Source organism: Ranitomeya variabilis, chromosome 5 (genome assembly GCF_051348905.1).
Source record: "Ranitomeya variabilis isolate aRanVar5 chromosome 5, aRanVar5.hap1, whole genome shotgun sequence".
NCBI lineage: Eukaryota > Metazoa > Chordata > Amphibia > Anura > Dendrobatidae > Ranitomeya > Ranitomeya variabilis.
Window position 1 is genome coordinate 533,603,690 of NC_135236.1, and position 26,528 is coordinate 533,630,217.

Here is a 26,528-nt window from a genome sequence, read left to right on the forward strand (position 1 = left end):
ATCTGTCTCATATATATCTATCATCTTTCTATCTAGCTCATATCTATCTATCTATCTATCTATCTATCTATCTATCTGTGGCTATATCTATCGTATCTATTATCTATCTATCTATCTATCTATCTATCTATCTATCTATCTATCTATCTATCTATCATCTTTCTATCTATCTCATATCTATCTATCTATCTGTTATCTATCTACCTATGTATCTCATATCATATGAGTGCAAGAACAGTATATTTTTGATCTCCTCGGAATACCCCTTTAACATGTGTCATTGTGAGAATAAATCACATTTCTATCATGATTGATTGTAGGTTCTTACAGAAATTTAACATAAGGCAAAGGTGGACACATCTTTACATTGCCGTTTTTGTACTCCTGTGATCACCAGTAGGAGAGCAACTACAGCTGATGGCCCTACTGCCACAGTAAGTAATGTTTTATGTATGAATGGCGTAAACACCAGAAAAGGTGGCAAAGTGTATTTTTTGTTGCATAATTCCACGAATACAAGTTTACATGCGTTACATGCTTGTTTATGTTTGCCCACAAATGGTCATAGTGCAAAAATATCATCATATAAAACTATGAGGACATGCAAATAATAACGTTTAATAATGAAAAAGCTCTGTCCTCAAGGGTTACTCTGCTGCAAATAGGAGGCTGATTTGTAAAAAATGTGAAAAATTTTCTGTCATGAAATTGTTGGGTAGCCAGGACAGAGCAGTTCATGTAGATAACATTATCTAAGATTTTAAAGAATTTGGGCTCACCTAACAAACAAATTGCCATTTCTGAAAATAAATTACCTGTTTCCACTGTTTAGAAATATGCCCATACTGTATATCAATATACAGCTTTGAAGGAAATAGAAAAAAAGACATAATTTAGTGCTGATTGTATAGTTTGCTTGTAGCTATGGTGGGGAATGAAATGCATTTCAGCACTATGGACAGTTCTTATTACCCACATGGTTATCTAACACCAGTCGCATCTATATGTTGACTTTGTTCCTTTTTCCACAGGAATCAAAGATTAGCGTTTTGTAGGTAAAATTGTTCTTCTCTTGTTGGTGGAAAGCAAAATTAGTAACAGACTAGTATAACGTTCGTTCCTATAACAACACATTACTAATTAACCCCTGAGAGAAGATATTGTACAATGATGGGAAGTTGTAAAATAGAGAGAAATCATTGCCAGCTGACTTGTTGACCAGGTATTAATATCTGACCCAATGTATTTGCATTGTGTATTATAGTTTAAACTTTTGATTTAAATGTAGTATATTGAAGAATTCTATTGAAAACATCAATACAAACGGGCAATTTTGCCAAAAAACAGAAATGGACTCCAAATGCTCACAAAGCAATAACGACGGGCAACCAAAAAAAAATATGTGAATCACCTATTATGATATACTAAAGGTTTACCTAAAAATGTTGTTAACAATGTAAGCAAAAATAGAAAAACAATGTGTGCAGCATATGTGTAGTGACTAACATGATTATAAAAAACTTTTTTTTATCAGTGGTCTTTAGTGTGTAAACTAAGGATTTGTGGGAAAAAGTGCCGTAAAATTAAAAGAATGAATGATTGTGTAATATTATACTAAAGTTCAGGGACTGAGTTCTTAACCTAATGGTATCAATAAGGACTGTCAAATTTATCTTTGATTGCTTGCATCTTGATACGGTTTAAAATAACATTTTTTTTTCAGTTTTAATATTTGCAACCTGTACATTTATGTGTCAAACTCAATTCCCATGTGCTGCCGATCCTTCTATGTCCACCTTCTGTGGGTCCCTAAACAGAGCGGTGTGGAAGTGCACCCTGTAGCTTACAATTCAAGATGGCAGCCACTCTACCAAATGCTATACGCAATTTGATTAAAAAGCATTGGTTTATCCATGAAGGGGACCCTATATTATCAATGCACATACCTGCACAACCTAGAATGATCTTTCAAAAAAATCGTACTCTTAGGAATCTTGTCGCCCCCAGCAATATAACTCTCAAGTCCTCATCTTCTTGCACAACCCAGGTATGCCCTAGACCAGGTTGTTTTGCATGCAGGACCCCTAAGTGCCTGTGCTGTGATTCCATACTGAATGGGACACAGGAATTCAAGTCCCATACTACAGGTACCAGCTTCAAAATCAACTGCCATGTTAGCTTTTTGTTTGTTCCTCCTGCGAGGCATCCTGCTGGAGCTGCAGCGTATCTTCCGGTTTAACCACCCCTAACACCTGCTTGGTGCTCCTGTGAAGCCGTTCATCATTTCCTTTTTTCTACAACCAACCCAGCACAGCTCTGGCAATCCTATCCAGGCACCATAGCCCCATTCAAGATAGGATGCTCAGTGCTAAAGAGGTGGAAGGGGCGGATATTATCTGACTTGGTCCTAAAGGATATCTTGACCTTTTACTAAGCAGGTGGCATACCATATCATCTCTAGTGGGACAATTTGAACTGCTTTATCAGCAACCAAGAAAAAGGTACATACACTACAGAAACTTTGCTGGGAAACTCCAGCTTGGTGCATAAGACATCCCCTGAAACTCCTGCCCATTTACACCCTGTGCCTCAAAACCATCATAGCATACAGAGCCAAGCTCCCTAGCCTCCTTTAATTCCTTTCCGACATTGGTCATAAATGTAGGCCGATTTTCAGACACCCTCCCTTTTATGTGGGCTCAGGGGCTAAGCCCACATCTTTTCTGGTACATGTCAACTGTATTGAACAGCTGACATGTGCCGCTAACAGCCATGGGATGAATTGCGATCCTCCCATGGCTGTTAACCCATTAGATGCCGCTGGAAAACTCTGACAGTGGCAATTAGCACCCGATTCCGGCAAGCATGCCGAAAATCCAACCCATCTGCGCCCATGTCACATGACCAAGGGTCGCCGATGGGTCGGCATGACAACAAGAGGTTTCCAGAAGACCTCTATGGTTGTAGCTGGCGGATTGTTATCAGCGCCGCTCGGTGGTCGGCACTCATAGCAATCAGCAATTTTGCTACATACAGGTGATCTGATCATCGCATGTATGTGGCAGAGCTGATTGGGTTTTGACTATTGAAGCATGTGAAAAGTAACAAAAATATATATAAAAGTTCAATTCACCCACCTTTTGCCCCATTCAGAATAAAACAATGAAAAAAAAATCAAACATACACATATTTGGTATCACCGCATTCAGAATCGCCCAATCTATCAATATAAAAAAAAATAACCGATTGCTAAACGGCGTAGCGAGAAAAAAGTCAGAATGCCAGAATTAAGTTTTTTTGGTCGCTTCAACATTGCATTAAAATGCAATAATGGGCGATCAAAAATCGAATATGCACCAAAAAGGTATCTCTAAAAATGTCAGCTCGGTGTGCAAAAAATAAGCCCTCATTCAACCGGAGAACACAAAAAATGGAGACGCTCCAGGTATCCGAAAATGTCACAAATTCTTTTTTAACAAATTTTGGAATTTTTTTTTCGCCACTTAGATAAAAAAGAACCCATACATGTTTGGTGTCTATGAACTCGCAATGACCTCAAAAATCATACTCGCAAGTCAGTTTTAGAATTTAAAGAACATAGTGAAAGGCAAAACAAAAAAAAATTGTGGAATTGCACTGTTTTTGCAATTTCACCGCACTTTGAATTTTTTTCCTGTTTTACAGTACATGATATGTTAAAACTAATGGTGTTGTTCAAAAGTACAACTCGTTCCACAAAAAAAGAAGCCCTCACATGGCCATATTAACCGAAAAATAAAAAAAGTTATGGCTCTGGGAAGAAGGGGAGCTAAAAACGAAAACGCAAAAACAAAAATACGTCAGATCATGAAGGGGTTAATACATCTGTTACTGCATCTCACACTACACTACACTAAAGTATTTTCACGTTAATGTTTAAGTAAGGCAACACATAAAGTTTAAATAATCCCAAAATGCCCAACAAGAGAAAAATTGATGCAAAAGGAAGACAATTTAATGTAACATGGGAAAGCAAATACATGTTTGGGCTTCAAAGAGATAAAACGTACATTTGATTGGCTGGGCTTGCATTTTGTTTTGTGTTTGTTATTAGTTTCAGGACTAGTGTTGAGCATTCCGATACTGCAAATATCGGGTATCGGCCGATATTTGCTGTATCGGAATTCCGATACCGAGTTCCGATATTTTTGCGATATCGGAAATCGGAATAGGAAGTGTGCGGTGCATATGGTTCCCAGGGTCTGGAGGAGAGGAGACTCTCCTTCAGGCCCTGGGATCCATATTCATGTAAAAAATAAATAATAAAAATAAAAAATATGGATATACTCACCCGTCCGGCGGCCCCTGGACCTTACCGATGTAACCGGCAGCCTCCGTTCCTAAGAATGCAGGGAGTGAAGGACCTTCGATGACGTCGCGGCTTGTGATTGGTCGCGTGAGCGGTCACATGAGCGGTCACGCGACCAATCACAAGCCGCGATGTCATCGAAGGTCCTTAACTCTGCATTCTTAGGAACGGAGGCACCGCTAAGAGCAGGGGCCACCGGAGGGGTGAGTATATCAATATTTTTTATTTTTATTATTTATTTTATACATGAATATGGATCCCAGGGCCTGAAGGAGAGTTTCCTCTCCTTCAGACCCTGGGAACCATTCCAATATTTTGTGTCCCATTGATATGCATTGGTATCAGGTATCGGTATCGGCGATATCCGATATTTTTTGGATATCGGCCGATCCAATCCGATACCGATACCTTTCCATATCGGAAGGTATCGCTCAACACTATTCATGACATGATGAATGGTCACGGATAGTGTGTGATTTGATGTCTCAGGTTACCAGCAACCGTTGTTTCAATTTTTATTTCAAAAATCAATAGTACACATGAAAATAAGAAACTTTGTGAAATTTCTTATGAGAAACATTTGCTGTTTTCCCCTCCTGGATTGAGATTCCAAGAAAAGGGGAGAAGTTGAAGGGGGAGAAGGAGGGCAAAACTAGAGAAAAAAAACTCTCCTTCTAAATAGGATCTTATCAGTAGAAGCTGTCATCTCCTATTTAAGAAATGGGAAAATCTGTCTTCATTGAATACAGATTTTACCTCAGAATTGAGAGTTTTTAAAGTGAATGATTGGTCCAGCAGGAGAAAGCAGCAGATATATCTGATATGATATATCACTAAGTTGTTTAATTTCTTGTATACTATATATTTATGAAATAAAAATTATAATGATTGTTACTCTTGAAACAGTAGTTATATTTATGCAGTCTTACAATTGTAAATGGCCCTTTGAAGCATGGTCCGCGTGTTTGGCTGGGCTGAAGCGTTTATGTCATGTCAACAGCATGGCAACCAATCGGTGAGCTCAGCAGCTCTGAGCGTAAAGTTTTGACTACATGGTTATACCCTGCTCACAGCTGCTGAGTTCACTAGTTGGCTTCCTCCAGATATCAGGAGAAGTGTCGAGACTCGCCGGTGGACTTGGTGAAGATGAATACCATGTGTGTCATGGTTCCCAATGGCAAGGGAACGTCAGAGAACATAAATAACAGAACAGCTCTTGGGTGATGGAATCTCGAGCTGACCGTGAGCTAAACCTACCACACAACTAACAGTGGCCGGGTGGCGTACCTACGTTTTATCCCTAGACGCCTAGCGCCAGCCGGAGGACTAACTAACCCTAATAGAGGAAAAGACAGACCTGGCTTACCTCTAGGGAAATTCCCCCAAAAAGGAGACAGAAGCCCCCACATATATTGACGGTGAGTTCAGAGGAAAAGACATACGCAGTATGAAGGTAGGTTCAGCAAAGCGAGGTCCGCTTACTAGATAGCAAGAAGATACAATAGGGAACTTCACGGTCAGCTGAAAACCCTATTAAAGTACCATCCCGAAATTACTTTAAGACTCATGTGTCAACTCATGACACCGGAGTGGCAATTTCGGCCCACAAGAGCTTCCAGCTACAGAAAAATAACATAACTGTGAACTGGAACAAAAATGCAAAACAAACTTAGGACTAAGAGTCCAACTTAGCTGATAGTAGTCTAGAAGCAGGAACATGCAACATAAAGGCTCTGGTTACATTGATGCCCGGCACTAGAATAACTGAGCAGCAAGGCTAAATAGGATACACCCATATCCTAATGGAAACAGGTGAACAGAGAAAGTGAAGCACACAAGTCCAGTACCACCAGTGACCACCGGGGGAGCCCAAAAACCAAACTCACAACAGTACCCCCCCCTCAAGGAGGGGGCACCGAACCCTCACAAGAACCACCAGGGCGATCAGGACGAGCCCTATGAAAGGCACGGACCAAATCAGAGGCATGAACATCAGAGGCTGTCACCCAAGAATTATCCTCTTGACCGTAGCCCTTCCACTTGACCAGATACTGAAGTTTCCGTCTGGAAACACGGGAGTCCAAGATCTTCTCCACAACGTACTCCAATTCACCCTCAACCAACACCGGAGCGGGAGGCTCAACGGAAGGCACAACTGGTACCTCATACCTGCGCAATAATGACCGATGGAAGACATTATGGATAGAAAAAGATGCTGGGAGGTCCAATCGAAAGGACACGGGGTTAAGAATCTCCAAAATCTTATACGGGCCGATGAACCGAGGCTTAAACTTAGGAGAAGAAACCCTCATAGGGACAAAACGAGAAGACAACCACACCAAGTCCCCAACACGAAGACGAGGACCAACACGACGACGGCGGTTAGCAAAATGCCGAGTCTTCTCCTGGGACAACTCCAAATTGTCCACCACCTGTCCCCAAATCCGATGCAACCTATCCACCACAGTATCCACTCCAGGACAATCCGAAGACTCCACCTGACCGGAAGAAAAACGAGGATGAAACCCCGAATTGCAAAAGAAAGGAGAAACCAAAGTGGCAGAACTAGCCCGATTATTGAGGGCAAACTCCGCCAACGGCAAAAAGGCAACCCAGTCATCCTGATCCGCAGACACAAAACACCTCAAATAAGTCTCCAAGGTCTGATTAGTTCGCTCAGTCTGGCCATTAGTCTGAGGATGGAACGCAGACAAAAAAGACAAATCAATGCCCATCCTAGCACAGAACGCCCGCCAAAATCTAGACACGAACTGGGTCCCCCTGTCAGAAACGATATTCTCCGGAATACCATGCAAGCGAACCACATTTTGAAAAAACAGAGGAACCAACTCGGATGAGGAAGGCAACTTAGGCAAGGGCACCAAATGAACCATCTTTGAAAAACGGTCACACACCACCCAGATGACAGACATTTTCTGAGAAACAGGGAGATCAGAAATAAAATCCATAGAGATGTGAGTCCAAGGCCTCTTCGGAATAGGCAAAGATAACAACAATCCGCTAGCCCGAGAACAACAAGGTTTGGCCCGAGCACAAACATCACAAGACTGCACAAAAACTCGTACATCTCGAGACAGGGAAGGCCACCAGAAGGACCTAGCCACCAAATCCCTGGTACCAAAGATCCCGGGATGACCTGCCAACACAGAAGAATGAACCTCCGAGATGACTCTACTGGTCCAATCATCTGGAACAAACAGTCTACCAGGCGGGCAACGATCAGGTCTATCCGCCTGAAACTCCTGCAAAGCCCGTCGCAGGTCTGGGGAAACAGCAGATAATATCACCCCATCCTTAAGGATACCTGTAGGTTCAGAATCACCAGGGGAATCAGGCTCAAAACTCCTAGAAAGGGCATCCGCCTTCACATTTTTAGAACCTGGTAAGTATGAGACCACAAAATTAAACCGAGAGAAAAACAACGACCAGCGCGCCTGTCTAGGATTCAGGCGCCTGGCAGACTCAAGATAAATCAAATTCTTGTGATCGGTCAATACCACCACCTGATGTCTAGCCCCCTCAAGCCAATGACGCCACTCCTCAAAAGCCCACTTCATAGCCAAAAGCTCCCGATTACCAATATCATAATTTCACTCGGCGGGCGAAAATTTTCGAGAAAAGAACGCACAATTTCTCATCACGGAGCAGTCGGAACTTTTCTGCGACAAGACCGCCCCAGCTCCGATCTCGGAAGCATCGACCTCAACCTGAAAAGGAAGAGTAACATCAGGCTGACGCAACACAGGGGCGGAAGAAAAGCGGCGCTTAAGCTCCCGAAAGGCCTCCACAGCAGCAGGGGACCAATCAGCAACATCAGCACCCTTTTTGGTCAAATCAGTCAAAGGTTTAGCAACATCAGAAAAACCAGTTATAAATCGACGATAAAAATTAGCAAAGCCCAAGAATTTCTGAAGGCTCTTAAGAGAAGAAGGTTGCGTCCAATCACAAATAGCCCGAACCTTGACAGGATCCATCTCAATGGAAGAGGGGGAAAAAATGTACCCCAAAAAAGAAATCTTTTGAACCCCAAAAATACACTTAGAACCCCTCACACACAAGGAATTAGCCCGCAAAACCTGAAAAACCCTCCTGACCTGTTGGACATGAGAATCCCAGTCATCCGAAAAAATCAAAATATCATCCAGATACACGATCATAAATTTATCCAAATATTCACGGAAAATGTCATGCATAAAGGACTGAAAGACTGAAGGGGCACTTGAAAGACCAAAAGGCATTACTAAATACTCAAAATGGCCCTCGGGCGTATTAAATGCGGTTTTCTACTCATCCCCCTGCTTAATTCGCACCAAATTATACGCCCCACGGAGATCAATCTTAGAGAACCACTTAGCCCCTTTTATTCGAGCAAACAAATCAGTCAGCAGGGGCAGAGGATACTGATATTTGACTGTAATTTTATTCAAGAGTCGATAATCAATACACGGCCTCAAAGAGCCATCTTTTTTAGATACAAAGAAAAAACCGTCTCCTAAGGGAGATGAAGAAGGACGAATATGTCCCTTTTCCAGGGACTCCTTAATATATTCTCGCATAGCAGCATGTTCAGGTACAGATAGATTAAATAAACGACCCTTTGGAAATTTACTGCCCGGAATCAGATCTATGGTACAATCGCATTCTCTGTGAGGAGGTAGTGAACCAAGCTTAGGCTCCTCAAAAACATCACGATAATCAGATAAAAATTCCGGAATCTCAGAGGGAATAGATGACGAAATGGAAACCAAAGGTACGTCCCCATGAGCCCCCTGACATCCCCAGCTTAACACAGACATTGCTTTCCAGTCAAGGACTGGGTTATGAGATTGTAACCATGGTAATCCGAGCACCAAAACGTCATGTAGATTGTACAACACAAGGAAGCGAATCATCTCCTGATGGTCTGGATTCATACGCATAGTCACTTGTGTCCAGTATTGTGGTTTATTACTAGCCAATGGTGTAGAGTCAATACCCTTCAGAGGTATAGGAACTTCCAGAGGCTCTAGATCAAACCCACAGCGCCTGGCAAAGGACCAATCCATTAGACTCAAAGCGGCGCCAGAGTCGACATAGGCATCCGCGGTAATTGACGATAATGAACAAATCAAGGTCACAGACAGAATAAACTTAGACTGTAAAGTGCCAATTGAAATAGACTTATCAACCTTTTTTGTACGTTTAGAGCATGCTGATATAACATGAGTTGAATCACCACAATAGAAGCACAACCCATTTTTTCGCCTAAAATTCTGCCGTTCGCTTCTGGACAGAATTCTATCACATTGCATATTTTCTGGAGCCTTCTCAGAAGACACCGCCAAATGGTGCACAGGTTTGCGCTCCCGCAAACGCCGATCAATCTGAATAGCCATTGTCATGGACTCATTCAGACCTGTAGGTGCAGGGAACCCCACCATAACATCTTTAATGGCATCAGAGAGACCCTCTCTGAAATTCGCCGCCAGGGCGCACTCATTCCACTGAGTAAGCACAGACCATTTACGAAATTTTTGGCAGTATATTTCAGCTTCATCTTGCCCTTGAGATAGGGTCATCAAGGCTTTTTCAGCCTGAATCTCTAAGTTAGGTTCCTCATAAAGCAACCCCAAAGCCAGAAAAAACGCATCCACATTGAGCAACGCAGGATCCCCGGGTGCCAATGCAAATGCCCAGTCTTGAGGGTCACCCCGCAGCAAGGAAATTACTATCCTAACCTGCTGTGCGGGATCTCCAGCGGAGCGAGATCTCAGGGAAAGAAATAATTTACAATTATTTTTGAAATTCAGGAAACGAGATCTATCCCCGGAGAAAAATTCTGGTATAGGAATTCTAGGTTCAGATATAGGAGCATGAATAACAAAATCCTGTAAATTTTGAACCTTCGTAGCAAGATTATTCAAACCTGTAGCCAAACTCTGAGGATCCATTTTAATCAGGTGAGATCAGAGCCATTCAAGGATTAGAAGGAGAGAGAGAGAGAAAGGCTGCAATTAGAGCAGAAATGCAACTAAGTCAACTATAGAGCAAGCTCAGAGGGAAAAAAAAAAAAAATCTGCAGACTTCTTTTTCTCTCCTTTCTTCTGCCAACGGTTTTAACACTGGGCCGGCCATACTGTCATGGTTCCCAATGGCAAGGGAACGTCAGAGAACATAAATAACAGAACAGCTCTTGGGTGATGGAATCTCGAGCTGACCGTGAGCTAAACCTACCACACAACTAACAGTGGCCGGGTGGCGTACCTACGTTTTATCCCTAGACGCCTAGCGCCAGCCGGAGGACTAACTAACCCTAATAGAGGAAAAGACAGACCTGGCTTACCTCTAGGGAAATTCCCCCCAAAAGGAGACAGAAGCCCCCCACATATATTGACGGTGAGTACAGAGGAAAAGACATACGCAGTATGAAGGTAGGTTCAGCAAAGCGAGGTCCGCTTACTAGATAGCAAGAAGATACAATAGGGAACTTCACGGTCAGCTGAAAACCCTATTAAAGTACCATCCCGAAATTACTTTAAGACTCATGTGTCAACTCATGACACCGGAGTGGCAATTTCGGCCCACAAGAGCTTCCAGCTACAGAAAAATAACATAACTGTGAACTGGAACAAAAATGCAAAACAAACTTAGGACTAAGAGTCCAACTTAGCTGATAGTAGTCTAGAAGCAGGAACATGCAACAGAAAGGCTCTGGTTACATTGATGGCCGGCACTAGAATAACTGAGCAGCAAGGCTAAATAGGATACACCCATATCCTAATGGAAACAGGTGAACAGAGAAAGTGAAGCACACAAGTCCAGTACCACCAGTGACCACCGGGGGAGCCCAAAAACCAAACTCACAACACATGTGGTTTGTTTCTTTAGAATAAACTACAGCCAGGGATTAGCAGAAAGGAAAACCTCTTTAAATGCTACTTCATGGCTTGTATAGGCCCTATATGACAATAAATATCACCCTTTACCAAAAGCATTTAAGAAAACACAAAATTAAGTGTTAGAGGTTTTATATACCGTTTTTTTTTCATCATTTTTCATTGCTCATGATACCAACACTAATGCTTAATAAATGTATTATATGGAATCTGGAGGTAAAAACCTTCCATACATGGACCCGGCCATAGGAGCATAGATATACAGTAATGCCGGAAGCCAACCCATGAAACCAAGTCACCATATCACCTAAAAACAGAATGATGTAGTAGTCCAATATTATAGGTATGTAATGTATAGATGGCAGCATTTTCATTATTGTTCAGACAATACACAGCAGTCCATGAAACCAAGTAACATACAGGTCTCTTATACAACCCCTGGCAAAAATTATGGAATCACCGACCTTGGAGGATGTTCATTCAGTTGTTTAATTTTGTAGAAAAAAGCAGATCACAGACATGGTACAAAACTAAAGTCATTTCAAATGGCAACTTTCTGGCTTTAAGAAACACTAAAAGAAATCAAGAACAAAAAATGTGGTAGTCAGTAAAGGTTACTTTTTTTTAACCAAGTATAGGGGAAAAATTATGGAGTCATTCAATTCTGAGGAAAAAATTATGGAATCACCCTGTAAATTTTCAATCCCAAAACTAACACATGCATCAAATTATATCTGCTCATTAGTCTGCATCAAAAGATGAGTGACTACACCTTGGAGAGCTGTTGCACCAAGTGGACTGACATGAATCATGGCTCCAACACGAGAGATGTCAATTGAAACAAAGGAGAGGATTATCAAACTCTTAAAAGAGGGTAAATCATCACGCAATGTTGCAAAAGATGTTGGTTGTTCATAGTCAGCTGTGTCTAAACTCTGGACCAAATACAAACAACATGGGAAGGTTGTTAAAGGCAAACATACTGGTAGACAAAGGAAGACATAAAAGCGTCAAGACCGGAAACTTAAAGCAATATGTCTCCAAAATAGGAAATGCACAACAAAACAAATGAGGAACAAATGGGTGGAAACTGGAGTCAACATCTGTGACCGAACTGTGAGAAACTGCCTAAAGGAAATGGGATTTACATACAGAAAGCCTTCATTAACACCTAAACAGAAAAAAGCAAGGTTGCAATGGGCTAAGAAAAAGCAATCGTGGACTGTGGATGACTGGTGAAAGTCATATTCAGTGAAGAATCACGAATCTGCATTGGGCAAGGTGATGATGCTGGAACTTTGGTTTGGTGCTGTTCCAATGAGATTTATAAAGATGACTGCCTGAAGAGAACATACAAATTTCCACAGTCATTGATGATATGGAACAAATAGAAGAAAAAATCCAGCTTCCAAAAATATCAAAATTTATTGAAGATAAAATCCAAGATCCAAAAACATGGTTCACAGGAGAAGAAATGGCAGCATGCTACATGTTTCGAACAATAAGTTCTTTTTCAAAGCAGCTTTGAAAAAGAACTTATTGTTCGAAACATGTAGCATGCTGCCATTTCTTCTCCTGTGAACCATGTTTTTGGATCTTGGATTTTATCTTCAATAAATTTTGATATTTTTGGAAGCTGGATTTTTTCTTCTATTTGTTCTATTACCTTACGTGAAGACTGCACGTTATCCGGGCTTCCCCACAACAAATGCCTAGTAGGTGAGCTGGTTTTGTCACATTTTTTTTTTTCTTCTGTTATTGATGATATGGGGCTGCATGTAAGGTAAAGGCACTGGGGAGATGGCTGTTATTACATCTTCAATAAATGCACAAGTTTATGTTTCTATTTTGGACACTTTTCTTATTCCATCAATTGAAAGGATGTTTGGGGATGATGAAATCATTTTTCAAGATGATAATGCATCCTGCCATAGAGCAAAAACTGTGAAAACTTTCCTTGAAAAAAGACACATAAGGTCAATGTCATGGCCTGTAAGCAGTCCGGATCTCAATCCAATTGAAAATCTTTGGTGGAAGTTGAAGGAAATGGTCCATGACAAGGCTCCAACCTACAAAGCTGATCTGGCAACAGCAATCAGAGAAAGTTGGAGCCAGATTGATGAAGAGTACTGTTTGACACTCATTAAGTGCATGCCTCAGAGACTGCAAGCTGTTATAAAAGCCAGAGGTGGTGCTACAAAATACTAGTGATGTTTTGGGGTGTTTTTTTGTTTGTTTGCTTTTCATGATTCCATAATTTTTTCCTCAGAATTGAGTGATTCCATAATTTTTCCCCTATGCTTGGTTAAAAAAGTAACCATCACTGACTACCACATTTTTTGTTCTTTGTTTCTTTTAGTGTTTCTTAAAGCCAGAAAGTTGCCATTTGAAATTACCATATATACTCAAGTATAAGCCAAGATTTTCAGCCCAAATTTTTGGGCTGAAAGTGCCCCTCTCGGCTTATACTCGAGTCATGGTCGGCGGCAGGGTCAGTGGGTGAGGGGGAGAGAGGACTGTCGCATACTCACCTGCTCCCGGTGCTCCTAACGCGTCCCAGCTTGTCCCATGGTCTCCTGCGCTGCAGCTCTTCCTCTATTCAGCGGTTATGTGGTACCGCTCATTAAAGTAATGAATATTGACTCCACTCCCATAGGGGTGGAGCCGCATATTCATTACTGTAATGAGCGGTACCAGTGACCGCTCATTACAGGAAGAAGCTGCGGTACCATGGGACAGCCAGGGACTGCATCAGGAGCGCCAGGAGCAGGTGAGTATTTCAAATTCACCTGTCCACGTTCCACCCGCCGGGCGCCACTCCGTCTTCCCATCCTCTTGCTGTGACTGTTCAGGTCAGACGGCGCGATGACTTATTAGTGTGTGCGCCACCCTCTGCCTGAACAGTCAGTGCGGAGTAACGGGACGCTGAGGAGCAGCGGGCAGCTACGAGAGGTGAGTATGTCTTTTTTTATTGCAGCAGCAGCATTACATGTGGCACAATGCTATATGGAGCGTCTATGGGGCCATAAAGAACTGCATGGAGCATTATATGGGGCATCTATGGGGCCATAACTGCATGGAGCATTATATGGGGCATCTATGGGGCCATAAAGAACTGCATGGAGCATTATATGGAGCATATATGGGGCCATAACTGCATGGAGCATTATATGGGGCATCTATGGGGCATAAAGAAATGCATGGAGCATTATATGGGGCATCTATGGGGCCATAACTGCATGGAGTATTATATGGGGCATCTATGGGGCCATAAAGAACTGTATGGAGCATTATATGGGGCTCCTGATTCAATATGGATATTCAAAAACACTTAACCTACTGATGTCTCAATTAATTTTACTTGTATTGGTATCTTTTTTTTTTTTTTAATTTACCGGTAGCTGCTGCATTTTCCACCCTAGGCTTATACTCGAGTCAATAAGTTTTCCCAGTTTTTTGTTGCAAAATTAGGGGGGTCGGCTTATACTCGGGTCGGCTTATACTCGAGTATATACGGTACTTTAGTTTTGTGACCTGTCTGTGATCTGCTACAAAATTAAACAACTGAATGAACATCCTCCAAGGTCGGTGATTCCATAATTTTTGCCAGGGGTTGTACATTAACATTGGTCCTGCAATCTTTTTTTATGCCAGAGGTGTTATAAACAGCATTGCTTCCAATATAAATGACAATGAGAAAGTTAAACAGCAGACAAAGCTGTAGATTATGTTTTAAAAATTTCCATAGCGAGTACTTGAAAATAGATCAAATACAAGGTTTTATGGTACTGTAGTGCAGTAATAGATTATTGCAGGATGACATATTTAATGTGACAAAGCATAGAGAGATTGGATTTTTGGAAGCTTCTAATTCTGTCAGAAGATCTAGTAAATTCTTTTCAGAAGTATGCATCAAACTGTAAATAGCAATACCATCAGATAAAATGCTGGATACATATAAAAGGTTTTTAAGTTTCCAGAATCTAAAGTGATGCTCAAAGGAAATGTTCAGAAAATCACAAATGTCAAAAAGTATTACAAAAATATCAAGTTGGTAGAATTAGCTCAGTTTCACATAAAGATAAAAAGTACAGAATTATTTCTGCATCTGGCACAGTCTAAAATCTGATTCCATTACTGGCCAAATTAGTACCATTCATTGAATTTTTTATTTGATGTCACCAAACAATATTTGTAGAAAAAGAAGCTACCATAAAAACTAAAGAAATGGGACTTTTACTTTAATGCCCCCGTCCTGAGATCTGTATGTAATAATGTCCATGTCCTATAATTTTCCCGGCCTGGGCCCTGTATGTAATAATGTCCCCACCCTGGGCTCTGTATGTAGTAATGTCCCTGTCATCGGCCCAGTATGTAATAATGTCCCCGTCCTGAGCCCTGAATATAATGTTTACGTTCTATAATGTCCCCTTCCTGGGCCCTATATGTAATAATGTCCTCATTCTGTAATGTCCCCATCCTGAGCCCATCATGCAATAATGTCTTGCCTTGTAACAATGTCCCCGTCCTGGGCCCTTTATGTAATAATGTCCCCTTCCTGGTCCCTGTATGTAAGAATGCCCTCGTCCAGATTTTCATCCTGTAATAATGTCCCCATCCTGTAATAATATTTCCATCCTGTAATAATGCCTTCATCCTGGCATTGTCCATCAAACATATTTAAACACAAAAAAATAAACAATTCCTCTTACCATTCCTCATTCCCGCAGTGAAAAGCATCTTTCTTCTTCACAACAGGCTTAGCAGGGGCGAACGATACATAGCAGTGACATTATGCGACATACGCAACAGGCATGCCTACGTTACCTGCCACCTCTGATAGGCCAGCAGTCACTAGAGCACATTCAGCTGCAGACTAGTCAGGCATCAGTGGGCCCCCTAACTCCACGAGCCTGGTTGTGTTTACACCCTCTGCGACCACAACTATTCATGCCTACTCAGATATGATATACAGGATAATACATGGCTAGTATAATATCTGATGTTCTGTAGTCTGTTGTGAATTCTGTTCTCGAGCTCCCTCCTGTGGTTATGAATGGTACTTCGGCGAGTTCTGTCCATGGACTCCCTCTGGTGGCTGTGAGTGGAGCTGCTGGTTCTGAGGTTCCTTCCCCAGCTGATCTCGTTTAGGCCTTGGCTGGCTGCTCTATTTAACTCTAGTCAGATCGTTACCTGATGCCAGCTGTCAATGTCCTAGTACTGGTTCAGTTTTCTTGGAACTTTCAGATGACCTGTCTACTTCAGCAAAAGCTAAGTCCCTGCTAGCTTATTTGTTACCATTGTGTTTTTGTCCAGCTTGCTATTATGATTTTGTCTTGTTAGCTGAAAGCTCTGGGATGCAGAGTGGCACCACCGCGCCGTGAGTCGGTGCGGTGCTCTCTTTTGCACACTCTGCGTGTTTTTTTGTTAGTTTTTTTATGCTGACCGCAAAGATACCTTTTCTATCCTCAGTCTATTTAGTTAAGTCTGGCCTCGTTTGCTGAAACCTATTTCATTCCTGTGTTTGTGACTTCCATCTTAACTCACAGTCAATACATGTGGGGGCTGCCTATTTCTTTGGGGAATTTCTCTGAGGCAAGGTAGGCTGTATTTTCTATCTTTAGGGGTAGTTAGCTCTTAGGCTGTGAAGAGGCGTCTAGGCAGAGTCAGGAACGCTCCACGGCTATTTCTAGTTGTTGTGATAGGATTAGGGGTTGCGGTCAGCAGAGCTCCCACTTCCCAGAGCTCGTCCTGTATTACTAGTTTGCTCATCTGGTCATTTCTAGTGCTCCTAACCACCAGTTCAATCATAACAGTAGTCACAGCATATCGTATACCAATAAAGATAAGCAAATCTATTAGCTAGACAGCAGTCACATTGGTAGTCCAAGGCGGGCACCCTGCGGACCTCCTCCTTCTTGCCAGTATCTCCTCTTTTGATTTTTTTTCCCTGGCGCAATGACATTTTTGCAGTATAACACATACATGACATCGGACCAGGCTACAAATTAAAGAAGCAACCATGTTTGCCAGCGGTTGGTAGGAGGTTTACAGGGCTCCTGCTCAGCAGCCACTGAATATTGACCTAGCCCCCTTACCAGGGTCATACAAATTAATTCACTCTTCTCTATACAGTATACCAGTCATGCATTCTCCAGCATATGTGCTATACTATGTGTACTGTGTGCACAGACACAAGATATTTTATACAGGATAATATGAGACTGATGTAATAGCTGATGTCTGCAGTCCCTTTATAGAAAAAAATGCAACAGCTTTTTTCCCAGTGTTTTTTAAGCATTTTGGTGAATAAAAGTAACTTTATTAAACTTGTACTGCAGTCAAAGCACACATATAATCCACACCCATAAAGTCTGAAAAATGGGTGTTTTCACTGCCAAGAGAGCAGATTTCGGTTACAGGAAAAGAAACTGCTGCATGTGAACATAGCCTACGTTTGGTTGTGGTACCATATCTGAGTAGTAGACTTGGATCTTTTACTGCTTCTATGTAGTTAGCTTGGTTCTAGTACCATTGCTGTGCATATCTTTGGTGAAGATGCTTCTGTATAGAGTCTGATAAACACAATAAGGATGGGCTGCTACTCATGGTCCACTGCTGTGTGCTTGACCCCAGGTCAAAATTTGCCAACCAGCCCCTGCCAGTAATTGTACTGACCCAAAGAATAAAGCTGATTTATCACTTTTAGCACATAGTGAACAGCATAAAGAAGACCCCTAAAAAACAAAAAACTATTCTTAAATTTCTGGTTTCTGGCCATTCTGGATCCCAAAAAGCAGAATAGACAGCAATCAAAAATTGTTATGTTCCTCAGTATGGTACCAATAAAAATGTCAACTTGTCCCCCAAAAACAAGCCCTCACATGACAATGTCAGCAGAAATATAGAAAAATTATAGCTCTCAAAACATGAGGATGCAAATTTTTAGCGTGTTATAGCAGCCAAACATAAAAACTATATAAATCTTATATTGCTGTAATTGCACCGACCCAAGGATAAAGTTGTCTAATCACTTGTACTGCATAAGATATGGCTTAAAAAATAAATAAAAACAATTCTTAACCTACTGTTCAGTCTGCTTCCAAAAGATCGCAGTAAGGCTCGGCTCACAGTTATCCTGCGCTCTACGCTGAGCACCTACATGGGCTTTTCAGTGTCAATCTCTTAAATAACTGTTTCAGACACAATCCCCCAACATAAGATTCCCTATAATGAGGCAGATGGAGACATTGTGGATGCTGTCTAGTCTATGATCCAGCGATGTCTTTCTTTGTAGTCGTGCATAACACACGGACTACAACAGTTTTGTACACTTCTGAAAAGAAGGAATCTAGTAATGAGCGAGCATGCTCGCCAGTGCCCAATACTTGATTGAGCCTAGTGGTGCTCGGGTAAGTTAGGTACTTGTTCGAGTATCTCAGGTGCTCGAGCACCACGCTCGCATTCCTACTCCACTTATTGCGCTGCTGTTATGCTGTTAGGTTGCATACCCACAATCAGTAATGCTAGTGTATTTTTGCTGCGCCAAAAACACTGCATTGCACAGTACAAGCAGAGTGGATGAGATTAATAGCGCAAACTGTCCCCAAACTATGCTGCCAATCTTTTTGCATTGCTGCACGGACATCTCCTCAATGTTCTGCAGCTATGAAACCAGGTGGATTGTCATACCCTCTACAGTTGTGGTCAGTACCTTACTCATCACAGAGCAATGGTTCACTTCACACCAAAGCACAGTTTGAATTGCAGAGTCATTTTCCATCATCAGAGTTACTGGGTAAGTATCTCTATACTGTAGAATGTAAACTCTTATGGTCAGCAGGGTTCAATCTCTATTTCTCACTTGTATACAGTGAAAGCTCTTATGGTCAGCAGAGTCATCTTTCTCCTGTAGAGTGTAAGCTCTTATGGTCAGTAAGGTCCTCTACCTCTCTCACCTATAAAGTGTTAGCTATTATAGTCAACAAAGTTCACCCGCTCTTTCTGATCTGTTGAATGTGTATTTTATGAGCAATACTAAAGTCCTCATAAATTTATTCGTTGTGAATCAAATTTTGGGGGAAAATTTGCCACAGTTGGGCAGTTCGATTTTCCAAAAATCTATTCATCTCTACTTGTCAGTTTTACAGCAATTTTTTACAGTTTCGAAAAAGTTTCCGAAACCTAATTATTTTATGGCCAATTAAATTCTCAAGTCCTTTTGGTAGACCTATATATTGGATATAGGACCTATATATTAGGCTCAATCTTGATCTTTTAACTCATGTTCAGTGGTGGTGTAATTTCAGCTTTACTTACCTTGGCCATGTCCCTAAGCACTGAGCATCTTTTACTTTTGGGCTCTCCAGTTGCAGTTCTGGAATATGACAGGATAATGGGTTCCTGGTCTCTCCACATTTGATTCTTCTCAGATATTTGTTAGTTAATGTCTGTCTTTTTTTCTCAACACATTTTTGCAACCCTGTTGACTATTTGTAACAAAACTTTTTATTTTCCTGTGTTCATGTCCCAATATCTTAGCAATTTCAAGAGTGCTACATCTCTTTGTAAGACTTTTAAAAATATTTGACATTACAGAGTCAGTTAATTCTCTTTTTTGGCCCATTTTGTCTGCAAAAAAAAAGAGCTGCCTAATAATTCTGCCCACCTTGATAAAGGGAGTTGATATCTAAAAAAGAGCTGCCTAATAATTCTGCCCACCATGATAAAGGGAGTTGATATCCTAGGAACCTGTAAGCAGGATTGTGCACAGTAACCTACAGACAGTATCAGATCAGCGCCGTTATACTGATTAAAATGATACATTGGTTGATGAAATCCATTTTATGGTTATTGTTTAATCTTTATTTTCAGTTTTTAGTTAATGATATGCCCCAGCTGCAGGGCGGGCCAGGAGGGGGGTCTACATGTTGTGCTCTGATTAGGTATTCGTAATGCTGACAACTGACAGGTCAGTGACCCCCTCAGTCACCTAACCCCTAGTTTGTATAATGAATATCTGTATGCAAATTGCCTCTTCTGAGAAAAAGAGGACTTAACTCTATAGCGCCACCTGTTGGAAGTAGCGATCCTACAAGTCACAATCAACCCTCTAACGAGTCGTGCAATATGACTTAGGATAAAAGCCAAATCAGTATCTCAATTCGCAGACACGGTGTTTTGGGCTGTTTGCCCTCGTCAGTGCGAAGCATGAGAACTGATTTGGCTAGGTGAGAGGCTCTGGACTGGGGTCTAAGGGCTATCGTTTCTCCTTATGGAGAGTGACATACCATCTCTGGCTTGTCAAGGTAAGGAGGCTTATTTGCCGTACAATGCTCCTCTGGGAAATTAAATATGCAAATTGCCTCTTCTGACAAAAAGAGGACTTAACTCTATAGCGCCACCTGTTGGAAGTAGACCCCAGTCAAGAGCCTCTCACCTAGCCAAATCAGTTCTCATGCTTCGCACTGATGAGGGCCAACAGCCCGAAACACCGTGTCTGTGAATTGAGATACTGATTTGCCTTTTATCCTAAGTCATATTGCACGACTCGTTAGAGGGTTGATTGTGACTTGTAGGATCGCTACTTCCAACAGGTGGCGCTATAGAGTTAAGTCCTCTTTTTCTCAGAAGAGGCAATTTGCATATTTAATTTCCCAGAGGAGCATTGTACGGCAAATAAGCCTCCTTACCTTGAAAAGCCAGAGATGGTATGTCACTCTTCATAAGGAGAAACGTTACCCCTTAGACCCCTGAATATCTGTACACACTTAAAAAAACAAAAACCTCTGCAGGCAGCAGGAAATAGCTGAGAGCTGTTACTGCGCAGTCGTGGGCAGCGCTATATTGGAGGAGGAATTTTTTTTTCTTCTCCAGTAAGATGGTGCCGCCAGCACTTGCGCAGTAGCAGCTATGGGATCACAGCTATAAACACCGATAGCTACTGCGTGGGCACCATTTTCAAATAGATTTTTTTTTTTCTAGCTGAATAACATCAAGATCATGTATTATTAGGATATGCAACATGTGATTATGCTGCATGCAGAAGGTTTTTTCTTCACAGATATTCATTATGCAAACTAGAGGGCATTAACTAAAAAGTGAAAATAAAGACTAAACCACAACCACAAGACGGATTTCATCACCAGGTATCATTGTAATCAGTATAAAGGCACCGACCTGAAACTGTAGGTTAGTGTGCAATATCCTGCTGACAGGTTCCATTTAACCCCTTCATGACCTTGGGATTTTCCGTTTTTCCATGTTCGTTTTTCGCTCCCTTCCTTCCCAGAGCCATAACTTGTTTATTTTTCCATCAATATGGCCATGTGAGGGCTTATTTTTTGTGGGATGAGTTGTACTTTTGAACTAAATCATTGGTTTTACCATGTCATGTACTAGAAAACGGGAAAAAAATTCCAAGTGCGGTGAAATTGCAAAAAAAGTGCAGTCCCACACTTGTTTTTTGTTTGACTTTTTTGCTAGGTTCACTAAATGCTAAAACTGACCTGCCATTATGATTATCCAGGTCAGTACGAGTTCATAGACACCTAACATGACTAGGTTATTTTTTATCTAAGTGGTGAAAAAAAATTCCAAACTTTGCTAAAAAAAGAGAAAATTGCGCCATTTTCCGATACCCGTAGCGTCTCCATTTTTCATGATCTGGGGTCGGTTGAGGGCTTTTTTTTTGATTGCCGAGCCAGCGTTTTTAATGGTACCATTTCTGTGCAGATACGTTCTTTTGATCGCCCGTTATTGCATTTTAATGCAATGTCGCGGCGACAAAAAAAAACGTAATTCTGGAGTTTTGAATTTTTTTCCTTCCTCTGGATCAACATGTTAGGGCATGTTAGGTTAAGCTATGGGTTTAACTAGACGGACTTAAAGTCTTCCTTCAACCTTACTATGTTACTATGTTACTTACCTAATAATTTTGCACACAGTGTGCAGGGAGATCCCCATGGTGCAGTAACATGCATATGATTAGTATTATTGGAGAGTTTCTCACATAATTTCGCATGACTTATGACTGAGCCCTAGCGTTTGCATGGGGATGAACAAACCAGGGGAAATGTTAAACTTGCACACCACAGGTTCCTGTACAAATTATGCAAATTCCTAATTTGACTCTGATTTGTCCCTACCTGACCACAGAGGTTGGCACCCTAAAATCACACAATGACACCCCCACTCAACGTTTGCTGACCCTAAGTGTCCTTAACTGAACCCTGAACTATACCTAGAGTGTAAGCCAAATCTACAACAACAGAACATGGTGCACACAAAGTGAGGGTGAGGCACATGGCTAAGGATGTGTTCACACAGTCATACGTAAGACAGAAAAAAAAAATAAAGGAACCCCATTAGACCTTCGGTATATGTGGAAATGCCAGGACCCTAAATGTGACAAAATGGGAAGATTGCTGGGAAGGGGAAGATGCATACAAACTGTAGGGGAAGCAATACAGAAAACGTCTGCAAGATAATCCTTACCTTGATAGCTGGGACTCCAAAGATCCATCTATCTTGGAATATAGCCAGCAAAGACTGCATGTGCCAGGAGAATATAAATAGCCTCTTCCAAGATATGATAGGGCAAACCAAAGGAGGAAGCGAAAACACCTGCACAGAAGCAAAACAGCAGCAAAGCATAGGAAAAACAAGAGCATTATCAGCAGTTGGACAGAGACAACAAAGGCTGTGGTCCAACAGAGAGAGAAACAGACCACTCAGACAGATTTCACCAGATCGGGCCCTGGAATGACATCCTTATTGCCAACTACTCCAAAAGCCAGGCTTTAATTTGGACAGAGAGTTGTAGAATGATTCCCTCACTTCTGTGATGATAATGCACATAGAGAGTAGTTTACTTAGAGTAAGTTAAAAAAATATGTAATGAAGGCAAACCACTCAATTTTCTTAAAGGAATAAGTTAATGGGGAAAATTTGACTGAAGTACTCATTTAAAGTAATATTATTCAATGAATATATCCTAATTAGGAGAAAATGAACAGAAGCATTCCCTTACTGTTTAAAATACTTGTCTGATAAAATAGAGACAATCCCTGCAAAACATTTCATTTTACTATTAATAACAATAATGTCACTAAACAATTTTCTGCTTCTCTAAGCAATTTGACTATGGGATCTTTGTAGCTTCGGATAATTTGACATCATTTTCTTTGTTTTGCAGTGATTAAAAAGAGAACACGTTGCTGGAAAAGAGGCATTCTGGAACAATTACCTGCGGTTCCTATCTGTATTTGTCACATTTTACATCAGATGTAAGTCATTATGTCATTAAACACTGAAATCCCATTGAAGGTCAGTTTATAGTTTAGGATTTCCTCGTCTGAATGATTAAGGTTGGTACTTTACTGGGCCCTGCTCTTTGGAGATATTTTGATGGATTTGTGACTGTAGGTTTTTGGCAATGTGATGGTTCCTCTTCGGATAATTATGTTTCACTTGGGCCTCCTGGCATGAATGATAAATGGAAAATGAATAAATTGAATAAATCAAAGCTAAAGAGGTTAATTAGTCCTTTTACTTTAAGTGCAGAAGTCAAAGGTTTGGTTTTGTTACATTAAGTTCAGCTAATAATTCTCTTTGTCTACCTAAATTACCAAAATCTTCAGAATGAGATCCTTAGAGACATTTTTTGGGTTCATCATAATTTAATGTGTTACAATTACATTTAAATATTACATGATGCATTCTAGATTCTATTAAGCATCTTGGCAGGATTTAGGGCGGTATATTAAAGGGAATGCATCTAAGAAGCACATGTACTTTTAACAGTACATTAGGCAAGTTCCATTTACATCCACTAGTGTCCAGAAGAACGAATCACTCCATTACCCTCCAAGCAAAATGAATAATGTATGTCAAGTGCATTTTACAGAAGTAACAGAATTTTGTACAAGATACTGAAAACACATTAAAGAGTAAATAGTTTTCTGACATGTGATGCAAGTATACCTGAAAAGGATATTTCTATGCACATTTTTAAAGGAGGTCTGTCAGCCCTGGAATCCATAGTGTGCAGTTCAGAGCACATTTCACTTCAACAGAGACTCAAGTAGAGCCAGCGCTATTAGTCTAAGCAGGAAGCTAGCTGGAGAAAGTGTCAGAAAAAGAGTGTCCTTGACCACACAGGTCCTCCCGCAGTGCATGGAGCACCTTATGTGCATTTTAATATATAGGTGGTCTTCTTCAAAACTATCTAGCAAATTCCTCTTAGTGCAAGGTTGCCTACAACGGAACCATGCTTACCTTGATATGGATGTCATAACTCACAGACACTCTTTAAGGACTCATTCCGACATGGTATGTAAAGGAGGTTATGTTTTCTACCCAAGTTAGTAATCCGAGATGTGTTCCTTTTTGTTTAAGTCCTTTTTTTGGCAACGGCAAGTTATCCATGTTTCACATACATGAAAAATACAAAAGGTGGCCTAATGGTTGATTAGTGTATTAAACAATGCTGTGAAAGTTTTTTTGTTTCCTTCAGACTACAGATGAAATTGCTCATGGCATTATCAGTGTTGGCTTTGTGTTTTGTAGTTGATTGGTAGCTAATTTTTACTTGCAAACATGCTGCTTCCATCTGTGTTGGGTATTTTGCTGTGGTGGCTCATTTCTCATCGTTTTAGTTTCCAGTAGCAGATGCTTGCTGATGGTCTGTGTAGGAGGGCTAGGCTATGGGTTCACCCAATAGTTCAGCATGGTTTTTTGGGGGCCACTTCTACATTTTATATGGTGATCTTTGGCAGCATTCTGAAAATCTGTAACTTTTTATCGCATGTGAAGCCACATTGTCTCTAGTTGTATTTCTATGCCATAAACTTTGTGCGTACTTAAGACACTTCCCAACAAATTGCCAGCGTATCCACAAATGAATTGTCTGCAAGGTACTGGAGTGACAGCTAATGTTTATTTATTATTCAAAATACATAATCAAGCCAGAATGCGATCTTTTGGCCAACAAGGGGCCTTTCTTAAGCCAAATGAACAGTGTCACTAATATACAAGTAAACAGAAGTATTTATATGTGTTTATCTAATTCCAGACACCTGATGCTGGAGTCACCCCCTGACGAAGGAACTTGTTGGGTCCGAAACACGTGTCGGGGAGCACATTATCAAATTGTGGCGGTTCTGGAGATAATTTCCCTAGCTTTATAAGTAAGTAGTATTGGATCATATGCACAATCAGCACTTTCTTTGTGGAATCTTTTGTCTTTGCACATTATATTTGCACTAGTTGGCACTATTTGCACTTTTTCTCTTTACATGCTATACGTGCATGGTTGCATATATATTTTTAATTAATTTTTTTTATATATTTCACTTTTTATTCAATTTTCTCAAATTTGTATGTTGCATGTGATCCCTACTTTATTTATTATTATTATTATAGGGATATCCAGTATATATATATATAAACCAGCCCTATGCAATGATATATTGTATTACACATAAAATATGCATATATAAAACGTCTTTCTTTTGATATGTGCCCGTGAAAAAACGTATATATAAAAAAAGTATACATATATATATATACATAACATTGTAATTTTTTAATATTGTTTTTATATTGTACCTCTACTCTTACCATTGAATAAAATACATATATATCATAAATATTTCTCTGCTATTCTTTCCACTGGCATGGTCCATACTTGGTGCAGGTTATCCTTTATAGCAACTGTGCAGAGTTACACGGCTTTATGTGCCGGTCATTTCACTCCACATCATAATGTATCAGTAGTGCCTGGTCACATTGTATGGTATGTCAATCATCTAATTAGATACCATATTTATTTAAAAAAAACAAAAGCGTGCTCTTACACATTGCAAGTATACCAACTTATGCTCTGACTCATTTCTTTGTTTTTTTTAGGTACTATCTTATATCAGCTGTGTTTGAAGAAAAAGTCCTTTATTTGAAAAAATCATTGCCCGATAATGTCCACAGCCAGTCAACAAGCTTTTAGGCTGTGGGCACTTCCAGAGTCATCACAGCCATGCCAAGAATTGTGTTTGATCATTAAGACTGAAAACATTAAACTCCAGGAATTGGAGATTACTATCTGTAAATTACAAGAATCCATCAAGGAATTCTCCAATGATCCAAAAAGAGTCAGTTTTACACCTTCTCGGATAGTCATTCTGATCTTTCAGATTCTGTTTTTAATTTTTCAGGCTTATCATGCTATATTTTCTGTTCTACTCACAGTGCCAGCAATGTTGAGTTATCAAAAATTGCAAGTGACA

The 26,528-nt window shown here is 40.7% G+C and overlaps 1 long non-coding RNA gene across 1 annotated transcript; it reads left to right on the forward strand.

Annotated features, from left to right (window-relative positions):
- Positions 1–318: 318 nt before the first annotated feature.
- Positions 319–26,253, forward strand: LOC143773816 (uncharacterized). Its single transcript, XR_013215380.1, has 3 exons — positions 319–434; positions 23,441–23,531; positions 26,155–26,253. It is a non-coding gene; the product is annotated as an uncharacterized LOC143773816 (long non-coding RNA).
- The last annotated feature ends 275 nt before the right edge of the window (positions 26,254–26,528 follow it).